General features: G+C 52.8%; 1 protein-coding gene across 5 annotated transcripts in view; it reads right to left on the minus strand.

Moving 5' to 3' along the window:
- RPS6KA2 (ribosomal protein S6 kinase A2) overlaps positions 1 to 14199 on the minus strand; it is a 334749-nt gene that overhangs the window by 104753 nt on the left and 215797 nt on the right. The gene's annotated exons all lie outside the window — the stretch shown is intronic.

Genomic DNA, 14199 nt, shown 5'->3' on the forward strand with positions numbered 1-14199 from the left:
GATTCAACCTCCACACGTGTGGCTTGTCTCCCTGTCGATGGACGACATTATTCCTGAGCCAAACACCGGGCACAGCTTTACATGGACTTGGCTAATTTCTGCCAGCGCTTATACACCGAGCTATTTAAGAAAGACACCCACCGATTATCATCTATTTTCGAATGTTTCCAAACTACTCTCCTTTCCCAGGATGATGGCTCTGCAACAGCCATGCAAACCCACTGAGATGTACATCGTCCTCTTGGAATGACCCGGAACTGAGCCCCACCGGACAGTCACAGGCTGAGGTCAGAGCCTGTTGCTGGAAAAGGGCATCTGTGTCCAGGAAGGGGCTCTCACCAGCAGGCTGCCCCGAACTGCACCCCGTCCTCTGTATGTGCATGTATGTGTGTGTGCACGTGTGTGTGTGCACAGGCACACAGAGTGGCTCCAGGGAATGACCTCGGGCAGCTCCTGGAGTGAGAAGCTCTTCGAATGATCATGGAAGTGACTGACACAGCGCCCAAGTTCAGCTGTCACGTTCTTCTTCCCACCAGGTGACATGTTGTTCTCATTATCCCTCAAACTTTTCAAATAATGATTCCCCGGGAAATGATTCAAATAATGATTCCCCGGGAAACAACGACTGCCCTTCCTTAAGCAAGAGCTCTGCGAATTTTCACTGGTTTCTGCACATCTGAACTTCTGACTCAAGCCTCAAGACTGCAATATTCCCCGGTTGCCAGGCCTGCTTTATTAGGCTGCATGTGAGAGGAAGCTTAACCTGTCTCTTCTGTTGTGAAAACCGGATACAAAGAACTCATGACTGGACTGGGAGCTGCTGACTGAACACAAATCCCAGAGGGGTTTCTGGGCCCTCCTCCTCCCGACGTGTGCTGGCTGGACGAGGCGGACAAAGGCTGCAGCGCGTGAGGAGGGACGGGCGTGAGAGGTCAAGAGGACAGGCCTCCCCCGGCCGCGGTCACATACGCACGCTGGCCCACGGGACATAAAATCAAGCACCCAAACCACGGCATGGTCGGGAAGAAATGCAGGCTCGCGGGTTTTGGCTGCTCTTTTAAGATAACAGCCTGACCTTCCCCCCTGGATGAAGCTGAGGGGATGCTCGGACCGCACCGCCAGCACCTCTGTTGAAAGTCTTAAAAATACACAAATTGCATGTATACTCGGGGCCCATCAGATGGAAGGCAGTCATGAGTTTCACAAAGATTTGGTAACTTTAAAGACTTGATTTTGAAGTGAACTTGGTGGTTTTTCGTTCCTCGACCTTTTCGCTGTGTAACTGGACTACTGCCCAAGTGATGACAGAAAACGCCCATCAGCAGACATCGCGAAACGATCCACTTTTTCAGCAATTCGGACTCAAATGCTCTGAAATAGCTTGAGGCAGGAACAGTCCGCCTAAGCACACAAATCTTCTTTCCTCGCAGGCGTGTGGTGGGATCCGTGATGGACAGGTGGGGGGGGTCCTTCCCTGCCCTTGTGGTTTCCACGCCTTTCTTTATGAGACGCTCCATCACCTTCAGGACTTGAGCTTTCTCCACTCTGACTGAGGGCAAAGCCTCCTCACGGAGCGAAAGCATCCTCTTAGAGAAAAAGAAAGGGACTGAAGGACGCTGGCCTCTGGATAAGGGGCCACGGAGGGTGAAGGTCACAGAGACGCCGCCTTGAGCTGAATGCGTCTCCCCTCAATGCAGAGACCGAAGCCCTAATCCCAGTGTGACGGTGTTAGGAGCTGGGCCTCTGGGAGGCAACGGGTCAGGAGGGTGGGGCCCCACTGGGATGAACGCCCCCACAAAAGGGGCCCAGAGCCCCTGCCGCCACATGAGGATGCGGGGAGAAGACACCTTCTACCAACTGGGTCCTCACCGCAGAGGACCGGCCAGCATCGTGACCCTGGATGTCCACCTCCAGAGCCTCCAGAAGTACATCTCTGCGGTATTCAAACCGCCCAGTCCGTGGAGTCTAGTAACGGGAGCCTGGATGGACTAGCACAGACGTGAGACTGTGCGCCTGGGGCTCTCGAGGGGCAGCTGTTGCGGACGGCCAATGCAGGAGGAGGGGCCGAGTCCGGAAATCTGGGGGGAAAGGAGGTGATTTCGGGTGTTCTTTCTCTGGTGCTCCAGGAACCATCAGTGCGTCCTCCATCCAGAGCGAGCCTCCCAGGGGTTCCTGGAGCCGTCTGTTCTGTGGGGGTTCCTCCCTCCTCTTCCCCCGTTCCAGGCCTATAGTACGCCAGCAGCGCCGCCCCTCCACAGGGGAGCCCACCTCAGTCCCCAGGCCTCGGTGTCACCTGCCTGGCCTGATGAGGAGGGCTGCTTGAGGAACTCTGCCCTGCTCAGGAGGTGCTAAATTCACCACATGGGCTCCTTCGTGTCATCATGATTGCATTTTCATTTTGCTTGACTTGTGAGTCCCTGAAGGCTTTCCTCTTAATACCCAGCATTATGGGAAAGACCATTCCTATAGCTGCTGAAAAAGTACCTAAGTGATGAACACTTTTCTCATTAAACACTAGTTAATAACTACACTGTAGTCAGTAAACACATCCCACGTCTAAACACACCACTAACAGACTTGGCTGAGCTTCGGTGATGTGTCCGAGTTAAATGACAACCGAGTTCTCCTAAAGGTTACCAGAGGAAATTTGTGCCTGGACAAACGAGCCATATTTTCCAATGGAGTTTCTTCCAATGGAGTCTGATTAGAAAGTAGAAGAGGTGTGGGCATGAGCTGACAGGACATCAGGTCACAGGGGTCCTTCTGGTCACTGGGCTGCAGGATGCAGAGGAGTCACTCAGACTGACCTGTGCTCAGCTCGGACTTCGGATGCCTCCACACCCACCGTCACATCTGGACACAGGCCGTCGGTGAGCACACGGACACACACATGTGCCCTATGGATCTGGGGGTAGGGTTGCTAGGTACCGTCCAGTTCCTGGAACCTAAAGCACGTATTTCAGGAGCTGCCCTGGTGGCTCAGATGGTAAAGAATCCGCCTGCAGTGCATGAGACTCGGGTTCGATCCCTGGGCCGGGAAGATCCCCTGGAGAAGGGCAAGGCTGGCTTATCCACTTCAGTACTCTTGCCTGGGGAATCCCACGGACAGAGGAGCCTGGTGGGCTACAGTCCATGGGGTCGCCAAGAGTTGGACACGACTGAGCGACTAACACACAATTATTGTGCATTTTATTTCTATTATTACGTCAGGTCCACCTCAGATCACCAGGCATTCGATCCCAGAGACTGGGGGCCCTGCACTAGAGTGTCCACCCCTGTGGCTGTGGACGGCCTCTCCTCAGCAGCCCCGAGTGGCCAGCCCTCCTCTCTGCAGACCTGGGGGGCCCGCAGTGGACAGAGGCCTTGGGACACGTGCTTCCTCGCGTCCAAGCCCTCCATGACACGGCCTCTACGACAGAGGCAGTGACTGAGTCATCCAGGAAGAGCCTGCAGCAGAAAACCAGCAGCTGCCAGATGAGGTGGGGAGGGTCGCTTCTAGAAGAGTTCACCCTCTTGCCGGCTGAGCCCTGCCCGAGTCACAGGAGCCTCCTCACACATCAAGACTTCAATACCACAGGGTTTTACTAATACGACCTAGAAGCTGTCCCTCGTGCCACAGGGAGCCGGCTTTACTCCTCCCGGGGGCTCCTGGAGTGAACCCCTGATGTTTAAAAGGGAAAAGGAACACGGGATTTCTAACACAATCTCGCCAAAGCCACACTCCACATCCCACGTGAAAAAACCTTTAAGCAGTGCAGTCGAGCTTCAGAGAAGCTGACTTTATGCTCCCACCAAAGTGATTCCAAGCAATGAATCTGGGTTAACAGCTCGCACGGGGCTCTTATAAAAGCTTAACGATCCTAAGACGCCCCGCTCGTCCTGGGCCGGGACACGAAGGCGGGTTAGAAGGACACTCCGCTTGGCCACCTGCGCGGGTCTTTCCGGCTCCTCTGTGCCTCCAACCTCCAGACAATTTAATTTACAGCCAATTCCAAAGCATTCATCCCAGGGGACGGGTCCACTCTTTAACCTGAAAGACCGCCAAGACGACGAGAAGGAAACTGCCTTTCAAAGTCAAAGTTGCGGATTTTCTCTTTTGCATCACACGTCTGCCTTTTCCCCAGCCTGCCCCGGAAGGCTGGTGTGTGCGCTTTACTCTGGCTCACCTGGCTGGAGCTGGCACTAACCCGGGTGATGTGGGTGGCCATCAGGGTCGTGGTGGTCCCGCCCCACCGCCCATCCAGAGGGGCTCCCCCGTGTGCATGTGCCGCCCGACAACAACTGCTCCCCACGCAGGCCTGGCTGGTCCCCAAGTGTGGCCGGCTCCCCGCTCCCCACCTGTACCGGGATTTTGAGGGGGAAGAGTCAGGCCCAGGGGGTTTAGGCTGGAATCCACGGGGGATGCCCTGAGCCTGTGCATCATTGGCCGGACAGGTGGTGTAACGGCCTGGGGAGATCCAGCTCAGACCAGGGTAGACTCCCACCCCCTGTTCCCCAAATATTCCCAAAGACAGAAAGCTTGGAGACTCGTGCAGCGACTCAGGACTCCAGGCAGGGCCAGTTGGCTCGGGTAATCTCAGGAGACCACGTCAGTGAGCTCTGCGGGCAGGACACTGGGAGGACGGTCATCCCTCTGGGTGTAAAACCACCACATCGCTCTGAGTTACCTCCCGATGAGACACCTGGCACCTAGGGAGGGACGAAGGACGGGAAGGGTTTCATATTGACCCATTCTGGGACTTAGGGCTTCAGAAGCTACATCTGGGACACGTGACGACCTACCGTCAACGTATCATCCACAAGGTGGGAAGGGACCGTTCCTCCAGTCCTGAGCCTGCGTCCTAGGCCCTGGCGTTGCCATCACCATGACTCGGCCACCGCCCTTCTCAGGAGGAGCCGACCACAGCCTCCCGGCTTCCCTGGGGGCTCAGGGGTAGGAGTCCACTGGCCAACGCAGGAGGTGTGGTTACGATCCCTAGGTCAAGAAGATCCCTTGGAGGAGGAAATGCCACAGCAGTATTCTTGCCTGGAGAATCCTGTGGACAGAGGAGCCGGGCGGGCTACCGTCTGTGGGGTCTCAGAGTCAGACATGACTGATCAACTACACATCAGCACCGTTTTGGGAATGTTCCCCCAGGGCGTGTTCACCTTCTGTTTCTGAGCATCTGCAAAGGGACCTGCCCACATGCCGGTGTGTGCAGCCCCTGCTCCCCTCCCCGGCCTGACCCCCCAGGGGTCAGAGATGCTCCCTCCCCTCTGTGGCCTCAACAGCGCCCCTGTGGATGCAGAGCGTGCGTCTCAGGTCCAGCCGGAGGCCCCGTCTCAGGATGATGCAGAAGCAGCAGCCCTCGGTCCCCATGAAGCAGAGCTTGCCAGGTGGGGACCACGGCTCTTGTGCAACACTCTGTCTCCTCTGCCCCAAGGCCTCCCCTGCGTCCTGTCTCCTCAGCTTCGGAGCATCGCCCGGCACTGGCCTGGAGTCTCTTCCAGCCCGTCGGGGCACTTCCAGTCCTCAGGCCTCTGGGCGAGGGGCTCCACCCCCTGAGAGGCCGGAAGGACAGTGCTCCGTCCTCCCCCTGCGCCCACCTGGGCCTGGAGAAGTGCAGTGACGGCTCAAGGTCACACGGCGGCCGCTTGGAGGTCAGGGCCAGCAGCGCACAGGCGGTGATGCCACAGAGGGTAGACTGGATCAGAGGGACTTCCCTCAGGCTGCGCTGACTCACAGACGGTCTTGTGTACACAGCACACGGCAAATGTAAAGTTTGCAGGGACGCACTGGCCCCAAGAGCTGGGAGTATGATGAAAACAGCTATTAGAACAGGGTCAGATGGACTAATGGATGGAGAGATCCATGATGAGCTTCTCAGGCAAGTTAGGAAGGCATTGAAACTTCAGTGGTCCTCTGAGCACTCTTCAGTAAATAGCTACCTCACTCTGATTCTTACACTGGGTTGACTCAGAGCCAAGTCCACTGTGGCAGATCTGATGCTCTTGCTGAAGCAGGACTGGAGAAGTGATGCTCCAGGGACTTGCTGGTGACAGCTCGCGTCCCTGGCCACCGGTCTGCAGACTCGGACAAGACCTCAGTCTGTGTCCTCCACACACGGCCTGAGTATGCGTGATTAATAGAAGCTGCAACCAGAAGATTTGTAGTGGTGACTCAAAAACCAGAGCGAAACACGGTGGCCAAGTTAGACAGAGACAAGCAACACCCGAAGGGGAAATAGGAAATGGAGAAATAGCTTTGGTCCATTGCCCGGTGCTCCAATTTAATGTAAGAAGGGGACAAACTGGAAACAGTGACAGATTTTATTTTTTTGGGCTCCAAAATCACTGTGGATGGTGACTGCAGCCACGAAATTAAAAGACGCCTGCTCCTTGGAAGGAAACCTATGACAAACCTACACAGCATGTTAAAAAGCAGAGACATCACTTTGCCAACAAAGGTCCATCTAGTCAAAGTTATGGTTTTTCCAGTAGTCATGTGTGGATGTGAGAGCTGGACCATAAAGAAGGCTGAGCGCCAAAGAATTGATGCTTTTGAATTGTGCTGCTAGAGAAGACTCTTGAGGGTCCCTTGGACTGCAAGGCGACCAAACCAGTCTATCCTAAAGGACTTCAACCTGGAATATTCATTGAAAGGACTGATGCTGAAGCTGAAGCTCTAATACTTTGGCCACCTGATGGGAAGAGCTGACTCACTGGAAAAGACTGATGCTGGGAAAGACTGGGGGCAGGAGAAGGGAACGACAGAGGAGGAGATAGTTGGATGGCATCAGCAACTCGATGGACATAAATTTGAGCAAACTCAGGGAGGCAGTGAAGGATAGGGAAGCCTGGCATGTTGCAGTCCATGGGGTCACAAAGAGTCAGACAGAACTTAGTGACTGAATGACAAACAACAGACTTGGGCAGATGAACTACGCAGAAATGCTGACATGCTGACGGTACCGGGTCTCCAAGGAAACCATTTCTGACCAGGAGGCTAACTCCAAGCAGAGAGAGGGGCATTTGCAGGTGACTGTAATGTGAGGTATGGGGGTCCCAAAGGGACACAGGGACCAGCTCAGACCACGGAGCACAGAAGGTACACCTCTCTCAGGCAATCTGTGAGCGACTGAAATTCACCAAGCGTCTGCTAAAAACTGGCCCAGGGAAACCTCTTTCCATTGTTTTAATCTAAAAGCCAACTTGTCTGGGCAAAGAGCAGCACAGGGAATTCCTCGAGCTGTGGCGTCCGCGTTGGGGCAGGCTCACTCCAGGAACCCCCGGACGGGGTCTCGTCTCCGGTCTGGGGCTGAGGTCACGGGCCCACCGCCCAGCGTGCCTCCACCTGCGGTCCAGGAACCACACCCACCCACCATGGTCGCTCTCCGTCCCCTGTAACCTCCAAAGCCAACCTGGTTGCAGGCGGCCAATCTCAACTTTCCTGGGTGACAGAAATCCTTGAGAACGTGATGAAATTTTGCCCTCCTCTCCCCAGAAAATCATGCAAAAGCGCACACTTGGGAAACGTGTCTCAGAATGTCCTGAATTCCCAAGACCATCCGAGCATACAAAGGGGTCACGCCATCTGGTCTCAGCTGCCTTCTGTCCGTTGACCCAAGACAGGAAGGTATCTGGACAGGTCTAACTGTTCAACAGGCAGAAATTAATGTCACCAGTGACAAATGCCTTAATCTTTTTTTCTTGCATTTCATCTGCAAAAACAGAAACACACCTACCCCAAACTATAGGACTTACAAAAGCACATGTAATTACCATCACTGTTTAACACTCCCTTGGAAATTCTAGAAAATGCAATAAGCACAGAAACAGAAATAAGCACTACAAATGTAGGTCAAAGGCAGTGTGAGAGTATATTTAGCATACTAAAAGCATAAACCAAAATAAATATATTAGATCCAATAATAGAAGGTTTGGACGCAAAGCAAAACACAAAACTCAATTCCATCCTTAAAACCAAGAATGCAACGGGGAAACCAGGTAACATTCAAAGGAGGAATAAAATATTAAAAATAACAACTCAGTGGTATGCAGAAAAGTAGACCAAAATATTACAGAGACACACAGTGGATTTGGAAGAGAAAGAAATGCTGGGAGCCTGGGTGTGGTTAATACTTTTTAGTATCACGGAGACGTCCTGTTTCAGGATGGGAAGACGGAAGGAAGAGGAGGGAGCAAAGCAGAAAGGATGCAAGTGTGGGAAAGGGCACGCGTGTGTGCAAAGTCGCTTCAGTTCTGTCCCACTCTTTGCGACCCTGTATACTGCAGGCTGCCAGGCTCCTCTGTCCATGGGATTCTCCAGGTAAGAACACTGCAGTGGGTTGCCATGCCCTCCTCCACGGGATCTTCCCAACCCAGGGATCGAACCTTCCTCTCCTGTGTCTTCTGCATTGCAGGAGAATTCTTTACCGCTGAGCCACAGGGGAAGCCCATAAAAGAAACTAAAAGGCAGGGGACAAACCAGGAAAAGCCCTGGAGCCAAAGGAAAAGTTAACGCGTATGTGTGTGCGTGTGTGGGTATGACGTGTGTGTGTGGTGTGTGTCTATGGTGTGCTTGTCTGTGATGTGAGGTGTGTCTGTGTGGTCTATAATTCCTATGTGTGTCTGTGTGATGTATCTGTGGTGTGACCTATGTGTGTGTCTGTGTGTGGGGACTGGCACCCCAAAATTAAAACTGGTCAGTGGAGAGAGAAGATGGTTGACATGTAAGGAAACTAAATATCCAAGAAATTTATTTTTTTCAAGTACCTCACCAGCCGTCACAGAGATACAATTAAACAGATGAGATCTTTTTTTTTTTTGGTCTATCTAGTCAGCCAAGATGCTGAAAATAAAAATATCCAACGTTTGCCAAACTGTAGTGATCACCTACTGGCAACCGTCGGGGTAAACTAAGATGTAACGCTTGTTCTGGATGCAGCTTGGCACCTTTGACCAAAAGCCTTAATCGTGAAACAAGTGATTTCGTTTTCAAAATTTGGGGGAGAAACCAGAGGAAGATAGATATTTACCTCTAAGGATGCTGTTTCAGCATGAATTGCAGAGAGACAAGGCCTCCCCAGTGGCTCAGTGCTTGAGAACCCAAGTGCAATGCAGGAGCCACGACTTCGATCCCTGGATTTCCTTTGAGAAGGAAATGGCAACTGACTCCAGGATTCTTGGCTGAAGAATCCTGCGGTCAGAGGGGCTTGGTGGGCTACAGTCCATGGGGTCGCACAGAGCTGGACACGACTGAGCGACTTAGCATTTATGCATGCACAATGAGACACATTAGGGGAGAAACGTCTAATTTAAACACCTAATGTTTAAATACAGAGAGACAACAGATCTCTATATGTAGAATAAAATCCATTTATGATGATATTTAATGACATGACTTATAAGGTTCAGTCATTTTAAAGGATACCAAGTTCCATGTTCAGAATGATGGCAAGATTATGCAGAGATACACTTCTGAAAGAATTAAAATGTCCCCAGATGTCAAATAGTTAAGCCTGAGTGGTGGGATTTATGAAGATTCTAACTTTCTAGATAGTTTTCTGAATTTCCAGGTAGTGTCTTCCACATATTAGTTAATAAATATTGGTAAAAAGTGTCGCAACTTCTGACACAGGCATGCACAACGACTCATTTTAATTAGGAAGAAACACAGACGTCTCACAGAGCTAAATCAACGGGAACATGGTCAGCGTAAGAGGGCTGTCCTCAGGCAGTGTGATGGCGTGGCCGCAGAGGTGGGCAGTCGGGAGGGCGGAGGGGGGCCCCTCGGTGGGAGTCACAGGAAGGACTCCTCCAGCTCTGCAATAGAGCATCATGGCGAGGGCCTCCCTGACGGGCTGTCCTGGGGGCCTGTCCCCTCGCCTGAGCCCCTGGCCCCCAGGTAGGCTTTTGTGCCTGGGCCACGGGGTACGGAGCCGGACCTTCCATTCCTCTGGTTGCCCGGTGCCCAAGGAGTGGCAGGGCTGCTCACTAAGGACTCCATGGGTGTCCCCCACACAGAGGATGCAGAGCAGAGCCCCCAGGGCCCCAGAGCCCCTCCAGTCTGGAGGAGGAACAAGGGGAGGGGAGTGCTCTGGGGCTCAGGGCAGAGGCTGTGGGGTGGGCGAGGGCAGGCGGCTTCTGCACGCATGGCCCTCCGCCCAGGGGACAGCGGTGCCCCAGGTGCCTGGGGCTGTCAGGGACCACTAGCAAGTGCCCCCCGTCTCTGGCGGGGGCAATCTCCCTTATCCTCCGTCCACAAAGCTGCCCCAGACACACAAAGTCTGCTCCGGGGACGAGGCCGGCCCTGCAAAGGCCAGCTGCAAGTCACCGGCTACTGGCCATACACGCCCTGGAGACGCCGCCCCAACCCTGGCCCGTGCCTTGGAGCTTCATGCTCTGTGTGCATGGATGCAGAGCATCGCCCCGTGATCCGCTGCAGGGGAGATGGCAAGGCGTGCAGCGGGCACCTGGCCTTCTCGGGGTCGAGGCCAGCCTGCCGGGTGCACGGCCCCTAGCGCTGGGGGTGGGTAGCTCCTCACCCAGACGGTGCAGCAGCAGACGCCTGCCAGGGAGGCAGCAGGTGCCTCTGAGCGCCCGCGCCGGGAGCACCACCGAGGGCCAGGTGTTTACAGAGTGAGCGCGTCCCATGAAGCTCACATGGGTTTGCTGTATTGACTGTCCTGGTGGAAGTTCTTCCTGAGATTCCCCTGGTCATGACCATAAACACTCAAGTTCTTGGAGAGTCGCAGAGGGAGGGAGACCGACCCAGAATCAATAAGCTGGGCAGGGAAGTGGTCTGGGATTTTGCCAACTTGGAAATAAAATTTAAGATATCTTAAAAATTTTAATGAAGAGTTCAAAGGCAAATGATTTTCAGTTCCATTAAACTCAAAGAAAATAATTTCTATTCAGTCTGATCGATGCAGTTAGGCAACATCACAGGTAATAACGCATCTCACGATCACACAGGTAACACGCAGACTCCCCACGCTCTCCAGGTGTCCCGACACAGCAACCCCCAGGGGCCCGCAAGAGTATTTCAAATATAACTACATAAGCATGATGGAAAAATGGAGACAAGTACCATACAAATAACTCCAGGAAAACCACATAAATTCAGCAAACAGCTTGAAAAGCTGGACTTTCTAAAGTAATAAAATATCCAAGTCATGGCCTCTATAAAAATAAAGCTATTACTTTAAAACGTGGGTCTGTGCGTGCTCAGTCACTCAGTCATGTGCAACTTTTTGCCACCCCATAGACTGTAGCCTGCCAGGCTCCTCTGTCCGTGGGATTCTCCAGGCAAAAATACTGGAGTGGGTTGCCATTTCTTACTCCAGGGGATCTTCTTCCAAGGATTGAACCCGCGTCTCCTCTGTCTCCTGCATTGAAGGCAGATTCTTTACCCGCTGAGCCATCGGGGAAGCCGCATTTTAAAATATAACAATCTTATTCAGATGATCAGAAAGACTTCCGAAGTGATCCTATATATATTTTTTTAACAACAGACAAGAATGATTTTAACCTAACAAACCAAGATGGAGCAAACACTTAAAACACCGACGGTTTCTGTACCAGTGTTGCTCACTCCCCAGCAAGCAGAGGTGCTGCTGTAGCCGAGACCGTGACCTTGAATCACGGGCTGTGCACACGGCTTCTGCTTCCACAAGCTGCCCGTCAGTAAAGGCTGCACAACTTCTCAAACCACACTGGAGGGAAGATTTTTTTAATAAATTAAAGAGTGAAGTTAAAATCTGAAGACTCACAATGACTTCTGTGAATTTTTCCACTTTGCATCAAAAAGTCTGAAGCGTGACTCCAGGTTAGTGCCTGGTGGGGGCTGGAGAAGCAGGTGCGGACCCTCCCAAACGCTCGGAGAAGAGCCGTCTCCAGCACTGGCTTCAGCATGGAGTCCAGCACGAAGAGGCACCTTATTTGCCAAATGGAAGCACTTCAGAGCAGCAAGTGTTTCCTGTTTAATTTATGTGAGGAGTGGAGCTTTTCGGAGAAGAAAGCCAATTTCTGTTTTTATGCACTTACTGGCCAATGAGTTTGGTGTTAGCTTTTTGCTTATTCTCTCTACCTCTGGAAATATGTCAGCATGTAACTTCTTTTTAGGCTTTTTTTTTTTTTTGGTTACTAAACCATTTATCTAAAGAGAGATAAGAGCTCAGAATAACACCCATCCCCTGGATGAACCAAAAAAAAAAAAAAAAAAAATCTGATGGTTTGTTGTTCTCTTTATCAATAAGGATCACCATCTCTTTTTAAAATAGAAATCCCTCCATCGACTGACTTGGAAGAATGAACTTTTCAATTTGGCAAAACTAATACAATTATGTAAAGTTTAAAAATAAAATAAAATTAAAAAAAAAAAAAAAACTTTTCAGGCAAAAGGGACCACATCAGGGCATCAGTCATTTTAGATGAAGACATGATCCTCAAGCCGAGAGGGAGACGACGAGAAGTCACAAAGCTGACAAGGCAGGGCAGGAAGCCAGGGTCCCGACCCCAGCATCCACCCAGTGCTCCTTCTACGAGGAAGCTAGTGCCCTGGCCCTTCATTCCCGCCGCAACACACAGACCCTGCACGAAAGGAGTTCATACTTGGAAATCTTGGGATATAAGACACTCCTGAAACAGTGGGTCTGAAAGGCACACCTTAGGAGAGGGAGGCCGCCCACAAGCACAGAACCCCGACGATGCTGGGGGGTGGGCGCCCGCCTGGGTCCAGGCCAGTAGCCTGAGCCGCGTGACCCGGGCAAGCACCCTGGCCGTCCTGCACCTTAATTTTCTGCAGAGCGGTGACCAGGACCGCAACACTGAAGGCTGACTTGTGTTAGATCATTTAGAGCAAAGCAAGTGCGTGAGGAATCTTGGCTCCCGCTCTAACACACTCCTCGCTTCTCTCCAGAAACTTCTGGCTTAGACACGCTCTAAGGAGCATTGCCCTTAGCGCACCCATTGGCCCCTGTGTGCGAATGTTTAGAGGTGAGGTTTTGCACAGCTCTCCTCTGGGGGCAGACGGCATCTGAATCTGCAGGGGTGTTTCCTGAAATACAGGGTGTTCCCCCCATCACCCCGCCAATGGCACCCTGCCCACCTCTAGCCCAGCCTGGTGAATCGGTTCCTGGCTTCAGCTATGTGGACTTCCCCCAGGAGTCTCTTGCTGTTTGGCTCAAATAAAACTCTTTTCTACTCCACCTACAGATTGTTTATTCATTAGTTCCGTGAACAATTCCCACCAAGGACAGCACACCAACCAGCATTCCAGGGAGAGAAAACAGCCCAGCTCCCTGGCCCTGGGGCTCCCTGGCCCTGGGGCTCCCTGGCCCTGGGGCTCCCTGGCTCTGGGGGGCCCAAGCCCCTGGGGAGGGAGGGCTGGCTGCTGTGTCTGATGGCGGCAGATCAAGTGGGGATATTAAAATTTCGAGGGTGAAAGACACAAATCACAGCATGTAAATCACCCCATTGTGTACGCACACAGCCTGAAGTTTGTGTGAAAATTCACTCGAGTGTCTGCTCTAGTTTTGATAGCATCTACTTTGGAAAAAACTCTGATGGGGGGAAAGACTGGGGGCAGGAGGAGAAGGGGGTGACAGAGGATGAGATGGCTGGACGGCATCACCGACTCGATGGACGTGGGTTTGGGTGGACTCCGGGAGTTGGTGATGGACAGGGAGGCCCCGCATGCTGCAGTCTGTGGGGTCGCAAAGAGTCGGACATGACTGAGTGACTGAACAACAACTTTTCTCTCCACAGGAACTTTCCCTGGGACACATGTCCCATGAGCATGGACACCAGAGGCCAAGCCATCCCTGAGGGTCCCGTCTGGAGGCTCCTGGGCCTCCCTGGCCTCGGGGCTTTCTCCGCCAGCCCTGGCCCAGCCCCCGCACACCCACCTGGACGCCTGGTCCACTCTGGCCTCCCCGCCACCCCGCCCACAGCGAGGGCGCCGAGGTCTCCACTTGGCACTTTGCCTCCCTTGGGGGAAATCCAGGATTTCCCACAAGCCCAGGAAGAGAGCCGAGCAGGCCAAGCCGTGGACGAGAGGTCAGCCTCCAGCTGGTGGGGTGGCTAGCATCACTGAAGACCTCTTCTCCACCATATTCTTCACAGGGAATTGCGTGGAAGTGGGCATAGAGCGTAGACTTGAAAAGCCCTTAGAAACCATCACTAGAATCTCACCTTGACTGAGCAGGTGCAGCTGGG

Source organism: Bos taurus, chromosome 9 (assembly GCF_002263795.3).
Source record: "Bos taurus isolate L1 Dominette 01449 registration number 42190680 breed Hereford chromosome 9, ARS-UCD2.0, whole genome shotgun sequence".
Taxonomy (NCBI): Eukaryota; Metazoa; Chordata; class Mammalia; order Artiodactyla; family Bovidae; genus Bos; species Bos taurus.